This window comes from Gracilinanus agilis, chromosome 2, assembly GCF_016433145.1.
Source record: "Gracilinanus agilis isolate LMUSP501 chromosome 2, AgileGrace, whole genome shotgun sequence".
Lineage (NCBI taxonomy): Eukaryota > Metazoa > Chordata > Mammalia > Didelphimorphia > Didelphidae > Gracilinanus > Gracilinanus agilis.
In genome coordinates this window covers 620,224,541-620,236,770 of record NC_058131.1, presented here as the reverse complement: position 1 = coordinate 620,236,770, position 12,230 = coordinate 620,224,541, and the positions used below count along the sequence as shown (strand labels likewise).

The 12,230-nt window shown below is 39.4% G+C and overlaps 1 protein-coding gene across 1 annotated transcript in view; it reads left to right on the top strand.

Moving 5' to 3' along the window:
* XPNPEP1 (X-prolyl aminopeptidase 1) overlaps nucleotides 1-12,230 on the top strand; it is a 64,414-nt gene that overhangs the window by 12,977 nt on the left and 39,207 nt on the right. The window lies entirely within an intron of this gene.

Genomic DNA, 12,230 nt, shown 5'->3' with positions numbered 1-12,230 from the left:
TTGTCTAAATGGTTACCGAGTTCTGTTCCAATTCTGAGATTCTGAAATTTCTTAGTATATATATGTGTATGGTCTTTCACTGTAACTTTCTTTTGAATATCGGATGTCAAATGGCCTTTCCTTTTGAAGAGTGAATTTAAAGAGGGCAAATGAGTCCCCCGATTTGGGAAAGAGACATCAGTATCTCAGGGATTTTTGCACTATGTGGTGAGCTAAGGGGCAGGTGAAAGAAACTTGCTTTCAGGGTGTAGTTTAAGTTTATTTATTCAATAACCAGTAAGTGATTATTATTTTTACATGCCAAGGGAGATTTAAAAATGAAATAAGAAATTGTTCATTCTTTCAGAGAGTTTACAATCTGGTGGTAGTAGTGATGATGATGAGGGTAGTGATAAAAGATAATGTCAAGATAGAAAAATGTGACAAATGACCCGAGAATGACACAAAAGAAGGACGATAGAAAGATTTAAAGGGAGAAATACCAGTTTGGGGAAACTTTCTCGTGGATGTGACAATTAAGCTGGCCTTGAATTTACTCTCCTAGGTTGTGTATATTTCAGCCAAGAATAAGGGGCATGTTAAAAATTATCAATAGAGGAAAAAGCATGGAGACTATTTTAGGGAATTGATCCCTTTTCTATTTTGGCAGGAGTGTTGAGTGTGTTGTAGGGATTGGTGTGGGATTTATATAAGACAAGAAATCTCTTAGATTCCTAGAAGGGAATTAAGAGACCACTTATGGATTCTACAAACATATTAAGTACCAGCTATGTTCCTGGTACGGTGTTAAATGCCTCTCCAAACTAGACAAACCCTTACTTGAAGCATGAAGGCTCACTGCCAAGTGAATGGAATTAGATTGTGGAAGACCTTGCATGTTAGGCTAAGGGATGTGGTTTTAATTTGGTAGGAGAAATTAAAGATGCCCAAGGAACGAGTGCTGATTTATTTGATTTGTGTGTAAGATGAATCCGACTTTGGAAATGAATAGAATGAAACAAGAACCACTTGGCTCATTGACTGTCATGGATTCAAGGCTAGTGAAGGGATCATTACTGGATGAGGGCAGAGTACAGTTCATAGTACAGAGACTACACATTGTCCTTATCCCAGGTGATCAAAAATTTAGAGCTTGAAGTGACCTTAAAGGTTCTTTAGAGGGCAGCTAGATAGTCCAGTAGATAGAAAATCAGGCTTGGAGATGGGAGGTCCTGGGTTCAAATATGGCCATTGGATACATCCTAGCTGTGTGACCCTTGGAAAGTCACTCAGCCCCCATTGTCTTATCCTTTACCACTCTTCTGCTTTGGAACCAATACATAGTATTGATCCTAAGATGGAAGGTAAGAGTTAAAAAAAAAAAGATTCTCTAGTCTAGAGATGTAAAACACTCAGCCTTTGGGCAGCATTTGGCCTACAACACTCCAAAGTGGGCCCAAACCAGATTAACATGTAATTAAGAAGTATTTAACAAAATAAAAATACAATAAAGTATAGATGACATTACATTTTAAAACAAAATCAATATGTGGCTTGCAGGAATTCTTATGTACAGATTTGTGGCACGTGTTTCTATTTGAATTTGACATTACTGCTCTACTCTCACCTTGTCATTTGAATGAAAAAATGAAAAAACCTTTTATTCATGTTTCGTATGTGCAAAGCACTGTGCTAAGTGCTGAGGACCTGAGTAGAGATGATGAGGAAACCATGGCCAAGAGAAGCTAAATGACTTATCTACAGCCACATAGTGACATCCTTTTGTGTCCTAGTTGAGTCTATCTTTTGGTCTTCTCCTCGTTGAAGTCCTTGTTCCTTAGGCTTAGATTTCATGTCCTGTGACACTGACTTGTTACATGTTGAATCCTTTCTTTAGCTGCTGATAGTGTTTTTCATTTCCTATTTGTTGGCCTTTGCGCAGTGGTGCCAGGCTGGTTTCAGTACAGCTGTATTGTGTGTTAGCATTGGGCTGAACCATGGCCCTCAATCTCCTGATGATCAGCCCGCATTTCTGCTATTGTCCCCTGGCACCTTGAACTAAGGATCTCTTCTGACTTGCTAACTTAATTGCTATCCTTGAGTTCCTTGTTAGTGGCCTGGGATCGGTTCTGCTTCCTTTGGAAACAAGTCATTTTTCTGGAAGGCTTCAAACAGAAATCATAATTCCAGTTAATCGCACAGGAAGATCTTTGGTCTGGGAGTTTTCCTTGAATGAGGGCCGAAGGTTTTTGGTTGTAGGCGAGGAGGAGATTTCTCCTGAGGTTTTCTTTTGCCTGATGTTGGATCTAGTCTGTGTATTTCTAGCAGAGGATGTTCTTGTACCAAAGCCAAGGTCATCTTGATATTCAGTGGGCTTGGGTTCTGTTCTAGGGCCAGTTTCTTTTGCAGTCATGAAAACTGTTTTTCATTGTCATCTCCAGTACCACATCTCTTTTGTTGGGGCTTAATTTTCCGAGAAGTTTCCAAAGAGGATGGAAGACAGTTGCTGCCAGCCAATGGCCACCTTCCCCTCTTTCCCTCCTATTTCATATTTGGTGTCATGGTGTCTTATAGTGGGCAGGCAGAGGCCTGCCATCACTTGTAGCAGTCCGGACATTTTGAAAACAAGAGTGGGAGATTTGAAGCAGAAAGATATGCATGCATCCATTAACTGCGGAGGGTGGGCTTGCTTAGACTGCAATGAAATCATCTCTAGTGCCAGAACCAAATCATTACAAATTATTGAAAATGAGTAACTATCATTTGCCAGTTCTGTTTTATAATGGAGGTGCATTAGACATTCTCTAGCCCAAATTCTTCATTTTATGGAAAGGAAAACTGACTCTGGGGTTTAATATTCAGTGATTGGAGCACCATTCCAAAATGGGCATTCCGTAGGTAGAAGGTGTTGGAGTGGGGGATATTGGTTATCTTTGTCTATCTGGGCTTAACAGAAGCTCTCAATCCTGCTGTCTTTAGACTTTTGTTTAAAAAATTTCTAAACAATTGTTCTTGTTGTCCCTAGCTTGGCTATCTAGAATTTCATATGAAGCCTTGATCTTAGCCCACTCATTAAAGGGAGGCTCCCTTGTATGAGGAGGGCTGTGAGCATGTTTTCAGGGACTGAGAATACTTGGGGGAAATCATTGGCCCTGTGACCTATTAGACTCCCTTCTAAGGATGGAGACTAAGGCAGTGAAAGTCACTTTTGCTTTCTTTCCAGGGCAGTCTCCTGGCTGATGGAATTTTTCCTTAGGGGGATGTAGAGGGAGAGGGGAGAGGCAATCTTGAATTCTGTCCTTTGTGTGTTTTCTGTAACACAAATAAAACACCCACAGATCCTTCCCTGCCTGGAGTCTTTCCAGAAATGATTAATGTGACTGCCTAATTATACATAGGCGTGGTGCTCTGGTGGTCTGGCTGGAGTTGTCACTGTAACTGAGAAACAGTCTTTACTGTGAAGATGGGGTGCAGCTTCTTCCCTGAGGAACCACCCTTTCTATCTCTTGCATCCTATTCAAGAATAGTTTTGGTGTTTGGGGGACCTCACTTGGGAAGGGAGTGCATAGGGCCAAGACCTTGTTATTACTGTCCAGCAGGCAATCTTTCCAATTACTCCATTTCCCTGCCCTCTGGACCCCTCTTGGGGTTTTGGACCAAGTACAGCCCTCAGGGTCTTGCTCCATTAGCAGTAATTCTGAAAAGCAGGGCTTTTGGCCCCAGCAGTAAAAGTTTTTTTTTTTTTCTTCCTCCAGAAAGGGAAAGAAAACCAGAACCAGATTTCTCTGGGATCCCAGTCTTGAGCAGTCTTGGGTCTGCTGCTGGTTTTTAACAGGCAGATTGTTGGTACTGCCATTCCTCCCCCAACCCTTTAGCAGAAGAGTTTCAGTCTTCAATCTAGACAAAATTAAAAAGCCAAAGTCCGTGTGTGACCAAGTAGGTTTGCAGTTGGAATCATGTGAAGCTTTGCCAGTGACAGCCGAGACATAAAAAGTCATCCCCTCATTCAAAAAGTATTTTGTTGTCTACATTATTCATAGCATTCTGCAGGTGTGTTATTTGAGTTGTCAGTCCAATTAATAGCACTCTTGTCTAGACCAATGCAGTAGTCTCCTAAGTGCTCTTTCCATGTTCCAACCTTTGGAGCCTTGCCAGAGGAATCTTGCTAGTGCTCTATTCTCAGCCCACTGTGCACTCTATCCCTTATACACTCTTCAGTCTGGCATTCATGCCCCTTTACAGTGTGGTATCAGTTTAAAGGAGACATCCTTTCTGGCAGAGTAGCAGAAGCACTGGATTTGGAGTCAGGGGACTTGGGTTTGGATTTCTGCCTGCCACTCGAAGATCCTTTCAGTTCTAGATTCTGTCATCTTAGATTTTCAGCCTTATCTACTACAAATCCTTTTCATATACCTTAGTCTGCAGCCAGAGTGAACTGACTGCTTTGCTATTCCCTTAGAATATCTTGTGCTGTATGTGCCCCTTTCTCTCACCTGATGGATGTTCTCTTTTGCTTCCTGCCACCATCAAGAATCTGGGCAGCCAAGTGATTTAGTGGAAAAAAGCACCAGGCCTAGATAGGAGTTCTGGGTTCAAAGCTGGCTTCAGACACTTCCTATCCCTGTGACCCAGGGCAAGTCACTTATCCCCCATTGCCTAGCCCTTATCGGCTCTTCTACCTTGGAATATTTAGTATCAATATTAGGTGGGGTCTGTGAAAGAAAAATTATTTTTATAATAATACTAAGATGTTTTAAGTTATAATGTGCTAAATATTGATAGATACATCCCATATAAACATAAACTCTTTGAGGAAGGAGAAGCCCTCAATACTTTTTTTTAAGAGTATAAAGTGTCAGGGGGCAGCTAGATGGCTTAGTAGATTGAGAACCAGGCCCAGAGATAGGATGCCTTGGGTTCAAAGTAAGCCACTTAATCCCCTTTGCCTAGCTCTTACTGCTCTTGTGCCTTGGGGCCAATACAAAGTATTGAATCTAAGATGAAAGGTAAGGGTTTAAAATACATAAATATTTACAAAGGGTCCTGAATCTGTGAAGTTAGAGAACCATTAATCCAGCACAATCATTTTTTTAATTGTTTCTTACTCTTCAGGACCCTATTTGGAGGCAAAAATACTGAAGTGGTTTGCCTTTTCCTTCTCCAGCTCATTTTACAGATGAGTAAACTGGGGTGAAAAGGGTTAAGTGACTTGCCAAGGTTCAGGTCACCCAGGTAGTAAATGTCTGAGGTCAACACAGTAATATCATCTTAGGAAAGATAAAATCAAAACCTTGAATGGTGAAATGATTTATTCTAAGTCATACAGCTTGTGATGTCAGAGCTCAGGCATAGAGTCCTGAACTCATGACTCCTAGTTTCTTCTCATCCATTTTATCACACTGCTTTAGGGTTTATTGATACTGATTTGATAGTATAGAAACTCTAACTCCATTGCCCATGAGCTTTGAAATCTTGTCCTGACTCAGTAGGTCACACACATGGAATTATGGAATCTTAAAGTTTCTGAGAGTCTTCAGCATTTTATTAAATGCTTCCACCGGAATTGTTAGTTTTTTTTTTTTAACCCTTACCTTCCACCTTGGAATCAATACTGTGCTTTGGTTCTAAGGCAGAAGAGTGATAAGGGCTAGGCACTGGAGGTTAAGTGACTTGCTCAGGGTCACTCAGTTAGGAAGTGTCTGAGGCCAGATTAGAACCTAGGATCTCCCATCTCTAGGCTTGGCTCTCAATCTACTGAGCTACCCAGCTGCCCCTGGAACTGTTAGGTATTATTAATTCAGGACAGGCTATGGTAAGTGCTGAAATTTTATTTATTTTAACAAGAATTTATTAAGCACTTGCTATTTTTAAGGCACTGTATATATGCATATATATATGTGCTATATATATATGCATATATATGCTATGTATATAAAGCCTAAAAAACCTAAACATCTCTGCCCTCAAAGAACTTCTTTTCTATAGGGAGAAAATGATAAGTCACAGACTGTTAGAACTTTAGATGCTCAGAGGAGATAGAATAGTGTGGGCTAAAACAGTAGGGAGAGAACTGATGGAGAAGGTGAGAGACTAGCTGGGTCATGAACAAAGATTTTTGGAGAAGGGAATAGAAGGAAACGATATAGCTATCCATGGTGCCACTTTTGGTTTCTAAGGAGAGTTCCTGAGATTTAGGGATATGAGTTAGACCAGGAGCTCTTAACCTGGAGTCCTTGGACCCTCATGGAATCTGTGGATAGATTTTAGGGAGTCTGTGAATATGGATAGGAAAAAAATAACATCTTTTATTTTCAGTAACCTCTAACCAAAACTTAATATTTCCTTCAATTATGAATGTATGCAACAAACAATGAACTGTCCTTATATTGCCCTGGATTGGAAGAGTTGTGGCTACTTATCTCCAATGCTGATTGGTAAGGAAGTTTTAATCATTTCTTTTTTCACTGGCTCCTCCTTAGGCATCCTGGTTCCCCTCTTCTTAACCTGGTGGCCCTTTTCTCCTAGAGCAGTGATAGGCAAACTTTTTAAAGAGGGGTCCAAAGGAAAGGAAATGCCCATCTGTCAGTCTGTTTCTAAGGCAACTCTTTTGAAGTTTCATTGTATTGTATCCTACTCATTGTATTTGTCAGATTAGGAATAATGTCACGTGGCTGGATAGAACATTTCTGGGGGCTGCATCTGGCCCATGGGCCATAGTTTGTCCATCACTGTCCTGGAGGAATCATCTTATTAGTATAGACTTGGTACAGACATCCAACATCATCTTTAGTCCTACTGTAGCTCAGAATTCTCAAATTCAAATAACCCACTAGCCTCTACCTCCCAAGGATTAGAGGGAGATGCCTATGTGCCATGCTTACCAGCAAATGTTATTATCAGAAGGGATCCCAGGCTTCATCCATCTGCCTAAGGAGTTGTGGGGGAAAAAAAAAGTTTCTAGATGATAATGTTAATTGAGAGTCTTTAACCTCCTAGGTGGTAGGAAGATTTGACCCATGAATTTTCTTGTGTCTTTTTGTGCTATCAGTGAAGAACTGGGAGTAGTTGCCAGCTTCAGTAGGTGGGATCTTGTCCCACCACACACTTAGGTCATGTGTGGGTAGCCTTTCTCCAGACCTTGCTTGGATCTAAGGCCAAGCTTACATCCACACGCTTCTAATTACTTCTCCCTCTAGAGCAGCATTTATCTTGCCTCTTATGATTATTATCTCTAGTGTGGAGACTGGAACAGACCCTCTTCCTTTTTCACTCAGGATTGCTTTGAGGACAGGAAGCATTTTAAAGGAACCCACAATGTTGAGAGGAAGACATCTTGACTCTGATCAGGTTGCTTATCCTTTTTAATTGCCTGAAAAGCTAAAAGCCTTTTGAGGACAACTACAAAACATTGGGAGAACTCTTTTTATGTCATGGTTTTAAAATAGAAGATCAAATCCAAACTCAAAACCATGCAATGCAAACCTTCTATAATTTACTGACAAATTGTATTCCAAAAATCTTTTTCAAAATTGTTGGAATTTAAGACTAGTTTCTCATAGAGACATAATACACATGGTGGCTAGGTTCATAGGACAGCAATAAAAATCTATGTAATCAGCTATGTAGCAGAGCTATTAAACTAATGGTCCTAGGAGCCCATGTGCTTTGGGAGTGAGGAACAAAAGAGGAGAGATCCCTCCACAGTATTGGGGGGCAAAGGGTCAGCTCATAGCAGTCATATTTTGAAATAGATTAAGTTTGTCTATGTTCCTTTTCCCACTTTCCTTTCTAAGTCACTCCTACTTCTTAGTGCCTTGATGCTGCCCCAAGCCCCCTGCTAGAATATATTTCCCTAAACTTGATCTGCTGCAAAGTGTTCTGAGGACTCTCCTCTGTAGATAACAGCTGCTATTCCAGCTTGAGGTTTGGAGAGGGGGGCCAATGGAAAGAGCACCAGATTTTGAAATCAGGAGACCTAGGTTTCAATTCTAACCCCTATGTCATATGGTCTTAATGTAGAAGACCAAATCCAAGTTCATAGCCATGTTATAATGTGAAGCCTCTACAATTTACAGATTCTATTCCCAAAGTCTCTTTTAAAGTTGTTTGGAACTTAGAGAATAGTTTCCCACAGGATAGTGACATATCCTGTTGGTTTTGGGCAAAACACTTAAATTTTCTCAAGCTATTTCCTTATTTGTAAAATGAGAAAAGTGCACTAGATCTGGGCTTCATAACCTTTATTATGTCAGTGGGCCCCTTTGCCAGGCTGGCAAAACCTACAGATGAACCCCTTTTGCAGAATGTTTTTAAATGCCAAAAAAAAAAAAAATACAAAGGAAACCAATTCTATTGAATTCAATTTATTGAATACATTGAATTAAAGCTATATTCTTCCCCCCCCCCCCCCCATACAATGAGATAATATGTCAAGCATTTAGCACAGTGCCTGGTATATAGTAGGCATATGTAAATACTTATTCCCTTTTTTTCTCTTCTCTTCCCTTGTTTCATGTACTAACTGAATTCTCACCACAGACTCTAGGATAAGAGTGCATGGACTAGATTATATCTGAGGTTCTTTCCATCTCTATGATCTTATAATTCAGCTAGTTCATACAATTTTGATAATGGTTGATGGTCTAGTAAACATCTTGGAGGAAGAAAGCATTTGTGTTTTTAAAAAGATAGATTTGTTAACCCACAAGTATTTCTAATTGATGAAACTTTAGGCAGTTGAAAATTGTCCATTAGCAAAAACCAAACCAAAACAAAGTCAACAATGCTGAAGAGGGAAATAGAGAGACAGCTGAGTCCTGAAGAGGAGGTTTGTAAGAACCTTAACCTTCTAGGGGACTTCTCTCCCTGACTCTGACTTAGAAGAGTTCTGTCTCAATAATCTTTACCCCCCAAAGGAGAAAAAGTAAGAAACTTTCAAATGTGGGAGGATCTTTTGGGGGAGGAGCCCCAGCTGGTCAGCCAATAAACATTAATGTTCCATACTGTGCTAAGTGCTGGGGATATAAAGTTAAGACAATTCTTGCTGCCACAGTCTAACAACATATAAATAACTGTAAAAATAGCTATATAGGGGGCAGCTGAGTAGCTCAGTGGATTGAGAGCCAGGCCTAGAGACATGAGGTCCTAGGTTCAAATCTGGCCTCAGACACTTCCCAGCTGTGTGACCCTGGGCAAGTCACTTGACCCCCATTACCTACCCTTATCACTCTTCCGCCTTGGAGCCAATACACAGTATTGACTCCCAAGACAGAAAGTAAGGGTTTAAAAAAAAAAAAAAAAGAAAAGAAATAGCTATATTCAGGGGAAAAAACACAATGAAATGATCAATGAGCTCTAACTTAAGAGAAATTGGGAAAGGCTTCCTATAGAAGATTGGATTTCAGCTGGCACTTGAAGGCAAGGAAGCCAGAAAGCAGAGATGAAGGAGAGGAACATTCCAGTCATGGGAGAAAGTCAGTGAAAAAAATGCATGCAAACTGGGATATGACTGACATGTCCTATAAATGGCTATTGCTTATTCTACTTCTGAACCCACAGGTTCTTTCAAGGGTCTAAGTTTGGTATTTTCCCCCTTTATGATTGTCTGCCAGGGCAAGAGATAAGGAAGCTCTTTGTATGTGTGAGTCATTTGTAAATCTAATGTTTTTAAGCTAGGTAGGACTATTTCATTTATTTTGAGAAAGATGCAGTTATTTATATGTATTATATTTATTAATATAATTTATTTTCAGATATCTCAGTTCCTTTTTACCCTCCCCATACCATAGAAGGCATCATCTGGCAAACAAAATAAATAGATTATATCTTTTGTATTTCCAATTCTCAATTTGTTCTCTGTAGGTGAACAAGTTATTCTCCAAATATTAAATTTGTAGATGATGTTCTTCTCTTGGTTCTACTCATTTCACTCTTCATTATCTCATGTTATTCTTTTCAAGTTTAAAAAAAATAATCTGCTCATTATTTCCTATGGTGCGGTAGTATTTTTTAATTTATTTTTTAAATTTTAATTAATTAATTTAGAATATTTTCCCATGGTTACATGATTCATGTTCTTTCCTTCCCCTCCCATCTCTTGCCTCCCATAGCCAGTGCACAATTCCACTGGGTTTTACAAGTATCATTGATCAAGACCTATTTCCATATTATTAATATTTGCAACAGTGTGATCATTTAAAGCAGGGGTCGGCAACCTTTTTGGCTGTGAGAGCCATAAACGCCACATTTTTTAAAATGTAATTTCGTGAGAGCCGTACAGTGCTCACAGTGTGCGCACCTGTAACAGCGCCTGAAAAAAAATTGACTTTATGGCTCCTGCAGAAAGAGCCATATCTGGCCCTCAAAAGAGCCAGATGTGGCTCGAGAGCCATCTATTCCCACAGTTCTTCTTCTGAATGTGGATAGCATTCTTTCTCATAAATTCCTCAGAATTGTCCTGGATCATTGCATTGCTGCTAATAGAGAAGTTTATTACATTCGATTGTGCCACAGTGTATTAGTCTCTGTGTACAATGTTCTGCTTTTGGTGCAGTAGTATTCTATTACCGTCATATGCCACAATTTGTTTAACCATTTCCTAATTGATGGACATCTCACCTCCACAAAGAGAACCGTTATAAATACTTTGGAACATATAGATTCTTTCCCTTTTCTCCTGATTTCCTTGGAAAATAGATCCAGCAGTCATATTATTGTTGGGTGTAAGGGGAAAGATGTGGTTACTGAAGCCTCCTTTGGGAAACAGTTTCTTCTTGTGTCCAGCATGGGACCTTGCACAAAGCAGGTGGATGATAAATGTTAGCTGAATCAAAACCACCACAACAAAAAAAGACAACATTCTGTAGAATTGTTTCCTTTAGGCAAAGTCATAGTTCATGAGAGAAATTGGTGGGGCTACTTTGGAGATCAGGAGCAACAAATTTGAAAGCCTTTATGAAGAGATTTATATTAAAGAATCATTGAAGCTAAATTAAAAAAATTCTTGACTTTGCTTTCAGAAATACAACACATTTAAATGATAGTAGGAGGCAAAGGATGAAGATGGATCTCCATAATGAGGAAATGCCAGTTCTTCATCTGTTTTATCTCCTGGTCTCACTGGTCCTCCCTAAGGAAGAAGATAGAGGCTTAGGTCCCAAGGATATTTAGCCCTTAATAGGAGCAGTTGTGGTGTACCAAGATCTGAATCTAAATCATAATTTTTACTAAACCTCTGTCTGACTCAGTTTCTGTAACTGTAAAATGGGAATAGAAATAGCATCTACCTCCAAGAGTTGTGAGGATTAAATGAGATATTTGTAAAACGCTTGTAGTTTAGTCTTTTCAGTAATGTCCAACTTTTTATGACCCTTTCTTTGGGTTTTCTTGGCAAAGAAACTGGATGGTTTGCCATTTCCTTTTCTAGCTCATTTTATAGATAAGGAAACTGAGGCAAATGGAGTCTGTTGACCAGGGTCACATAGTGAAGTAAAAGTCTTAGCACACTGTAAAATCTTAATAAATCTTTCCTTCCTTCCCTTTTCTGTGATTTTAGGTATGTTTTGAATTCTCTCAGTTTTTCAGTCTATAAAATGGAATAATAATTAACCTCCTAAGCATATTTTGAATTAATATGTATAGCATAATGGTCTTTATAAAACAGAATACTATGGAGAATCAGCTATTATGTTAGTATACTTCACTTGATGTCATTAATTGGTTTGAGGAAACAGATTTTAGGTGAAACAATATTATAGAGAGTTGACAATTCCAAAGAGATAATGTTTATGCTTATTATGTATATTGAGTAAACAAACTGAATCCCAGGGAAATTAATGCCAGCCTGACTCAAGTGCTAGCTGATATTTTCTACTAATTTTCAAGTTTGTACCTTTGGGCCAAAGGAAGTATTATATGTGGGTCATTGTAATAAGATATTCCTGATATTTTGTTTGTTGGGACAACTCAGTTGGGGCATATGTGTATTGTCTTGTATTATCTATTTTCCTATTTGGTTCCTGTTTGCTATGCTTGTCTCCTGAACTAAGCTGATTCAAGGGAAGGGACCTTTACACACACACACACACACACACACACACACACACACACACACACACACACACACACACATTCTCTCTCTCTCTCTCTCTCTCTCTCTCTCTCTCTCTCTCTCTTTTCTCTCTCTCTCTCTCTCTCTCTCTCTCTCTCTCTCTCTCTCTCTCTCTTTCTCTCTCTCTCTCTGTCTCTCTCTG